Here is a 4283-nt window from a genome sequence, read left to right on the forward strand (position 1 = left end):
GCTTCAGCCAGTGGGCAGCTGGGCACCTGTTGCTCCTGCTAATAATGGAACCACAGATCCCCACTCAGTAGAGCCAGAAACCTGTCAAGAGAACCGGTGTTAACTTCTTGGCTCAAACCCCAGAAGTCCTGAAGGAATAAAACTCTAGTTTACGCTCATAAAGGCCTTAGTGTAGGCCTCTGTAGGTTTCCCCAGACAGTAAAACTTTTGTGAAATGAAAGGGAACACAGTCCACCTCCATTAAACCCAGCCAAGGGTTGAGCCGCAGTAAAGTTGCCTGGCCCACAAAGTGGTAGATTCTATTCAGTTCATACATACACTCTCCAAAGTTTGCCTCCTTCCACGTTCCACCTCAACCCCACTCTCGGGGCATACGATCTAACACTGTTAAAGGGGCTCGCCCTTAGGCCTTTCAGTTGAGTGTGGTTCACTGACCCAAATCCATTTTCCCTCACAGGGATTTTCCCTTTTGGAATCCCATTGTCCTTATCTGAAATCTAACTTTGGCTGGGCCTTCCCAATGCAAACGATGTGTTTTTGTAGCCTAGAAATCTCAGTGGAGTCAGAGTTCCTGGCTGATGGGCCAGTATCTAAAATTTGTGGTTGCACAAAGATACAAGGGATTCCACCAATATCCACCAACCACAGTGACCGTGCCCCAAAAGCACATAGCTGTATTAGGAGAGGGACATCTCACTTCCAAACTGCAGTCTCCTGTTCTTTTTTTTTTTCTTTCCTTTGTTGTGCTTTAGATAGAAGTTTACAGAGCAAATTCATTTCTCATTGAACAATTAACGTGTCACAAAACACATATTGTTTTCTGACATTAGTTGCCAACCCCATGACCTGTCAACATTCTCCCTTTCTCAAACCTGGGTTCCCTTTTTCCATTCGTCCAGCTTTCCTGTGCCCTCCTGCTTTCTCATCCTTGCCCCTGGGCTGATGTGCCCATTTAGTCTCACATACATGGTTAAACTATGTGCATTATTGTTTGTTTTATAGGCCTGTCTAATCTTTGGCTGAAGGGTGAACCTCAGGAGTGACTTCAGTACTGAGTTAAAAGGGTGTCCAGGGGCCATACTCTCAGGATTCCTCCAGTTTCTGTCAGACCAGGAAGTCTGGTCTGTTTTTGTGAGTTAGAATTTTGTTTTACATTTTTCTCCAGCTCTGTCTGGGACCGTCTATTGTGATCCCTGTCAGAGCAGTCAGTGGTAGTAGCTGGGCACCATCTAGTTGTGCTGGACTGAGTTTGGAGTAGGGGGAGGGACATTGTTAAATTTCTTTCAGCAAGGGCTCAAGGTCCTGTACAGCCAAGGTGTCCAGTTACACCTGTAAAACACTTAGCACATCCATGGTGCAGAGGTTCAATAAATGATAGCTGTTATTGTTATTGCCTGCTTCTCCCCTGTAAACTCATCCTTCTCCCAAACCAGTTCTCCCTCAGGGTTCTCCTCCCCATCCAGGGCCACAGCACTGACCTTAGCCCTCATTCCTTCACACCCAGCTGACTCCAACATCTGAAGAGATCTCTCTTCCTCCAGCATCCCACTCCCCTGTTTGCGTTGTCGTATTATCATTACCCTGCACGCAAAACAGTGGTTCCCTATTTGTAATCATCCAGACTCCTCTCCCTGACCTTTAAGCCATGCTCGTATATGGGCCCAATCTTAGCATTTACTGTTGTGTGCCATTGAGTCAGTTCCAACTCTTAGCAACCCCATGTAACAGAGTAGAAATGCCCCATAGGGTTTTCTTGGCTGTAAATCTTTACAGGAGCAGATTGTCAGGTCTTTTCTCCCAGGGAGCTGCTGGTGGGTTTCAACCATCGACCTCAGTTAGCAGCTGAGCACTTAACCATTGTGCTACCAGGGCTCCTGTTATGGATTGGATTTTGTCCCCCCAAAATATCTGTCAACTTGGCTGGGTCACGATTCTCAGTATTATATGATTGTCTACCTTTATATCACCTGATGTGATGTCCCTATGTGTTGTAAATCCTATCCCTATGATGTAGTGAGATGGATTAGAAGCAGTTATATTGATGATATCTACAAGATTAGATAATGTCTCAAGCCAATCTCTTTTGAGATATAAAAGAGAGAGGCAAGCAGAGAGATAGGGGAATCTCATACCACCAAGAAAGCAGTGCCAGGAGCAGAGCACATCCTTTGGACCTGAGGTTCCTGCGCTGAGATGCTCCCAGACCAAGGGAAGACTGATGAAAAAGACCTTCCTCCAGAGCCAACAGAGAGGTAAAGCATTCCCCTGGAGCTGGCGCCCTGAATTTGGACTGCTAGTCTACTGGACTGTGGAAAAATAAACTTCTCTTTGTTAAAGCCATCCACTTGTTCTATTTCTTTTATAGCAGCACTAGATAACTAAGACAGCTCCTCATTTACTACTTCCCCAAATACGTTCAATGACTTCAAAATGCCACACACTGTCTCAGGCACTGGAAACAATGAAGATGAGCAAGACACCACCGCTCTCAATGCTTAGATTTTATCCTAAAGGCAATGAGCAATATCTGAAGGACTTTTTTCTTTAAATTGTGCTTAAGTGAAAGTTTACAAATTAAGTCAGTCTCTCATACAAAAACTTATATACACCTTGTTATATACTCCTAGTTGCTCTCACCTTAATGAAATACCACACTCCTCCTCTCCACTCTGTATTCCCCATGACAATTCATCCAGCTCCTATCCCCCCTGCCTTCTCATCTCACCTCCAGACAGAAGCTGCCCGCATAGTCTCATCTGTCTACTTGATCCAAGAAACTCACTCTTCCCAGCATCATTTTCTATCCCATATTCCAGTCCAATCCCTGTCTGAAGAGTTGGCTTTGAGAATAGTTCCAGTCTTGGGCTAACAGAAGGTCTGGGGACCATGACCTCCGGGGTCCTTCTAGTCTCAGTCAGACCATTAAGTCCGGTCTTTTTATGAGAATATGAGGTCTGTATCCCATTGTACTCCTGCTCCATCAGGGATTATCTGTTGTATTCCCTGTCAGGGCAGTCATCAGTTGTAGCTGGGCACCATCTAGTTCTTCTGGTTTCATGCTGATGCAGTCTCTGGTTTATGTGGCCCTTTCTGTCTCTTGGGCTCATAATTACCTTGTATCTTTGACGTTCTTCATTCTCCACTGCTCCAGGTGGGTTGAGGCCAATTGATGCATCTTAGATGGCCACTTGCTAGTATTTAAGACCCCAGATGCCACTCTCCAAAGTGGGATGAGGAATGTTTTCTTAATACATTTTGAAGGACTTTCAATAGGGGGAATAAATTTTAACTTAGAAGTTTGGAATTGCTTTGAATCATAGGTAACTTTAAATTAAGGGACACGTCTACAATGTGTTTTTTAAAAAATTGTGCAATACGAAGAAATCGTGTGTTTGTGAACATGGCAGAAAAACTATGAGGAGTGACCAGTATAGTAGTATAGTTTTCTATTACACATGATACATATGTATCAAGGGTCTGGCCTATATAAAAGAGCCCATCAGGAAATGCAAAACTAAACCATTACTAGCATAACCTCCCTTCATTTTGTGTAATAGTGTGTATTTGCAAAGGATCATGACTAACTCATTCATTACAATGATAAATATGTTTGAGGAAGCAAGATAGCTTCCAGTCAATATAGGATATTCCAAGTGAATGCTGCCTTTTCTCATGAGATCGTTTATATTAAGAATATATGCATTGAAAACTGTTTGAATAGATAGTAAATTAACATAGTATAAAATTCAAGCTCTATAAACCAATATGTAGCAAAAAGTAAGCTCTTTCCCATTCTGTTTACCAGCATCCCTCTCTCCCCCACGCCCCACCCACGTTGTCCCTCTCCAGAGGCAAGGACTGTTCAGGTCTTTTAGGAAACCTTCCAGAGAGGTTCTGTGATGTACAAATGGTAACATTTTATATATATTCTTACTCATGTTGCTACACATTAATAGGCAAAGGTACATAGCACAAACCCATTAGTCTTTTTAATGACAACATAGAATTCCATTGTATGGCAAGTACTACATTGTATTTAGCCATTATGCCCTTGATTTAGGTCATTTTGTAGCCTTGTATATGTCAGTTTTACTAATGTGCAAGTACAACTATAGGATAATCTCACAGATACGGAATTTCTGGGTCAAAGAGTAGAGATTCTTATTTTAAAACTAGTTTTATATAATAAAGGTAACGCGTGGATAGGAAAATAAAATGAATGAGTACAAAAAATATACAAGAAAAGTTTCCTTTTCCTCTTAGACATCCAGCCCCACTCTCCA

This window comes from Elephas maximus, chromosome 18 (genome assembly GCF_024166365.1).
Source record: "Elephas maximus indicus isolate mEleMax1 chromosome 18, mEleMax1 primary haplotype, whole genome shotgun sequence".
Taxonomy (NCBI): Eukaryota; Metazoa; Chordata; class Mammalia; order Proboscidea; family Elephantidae; genus Elephas; species Elephas maximus.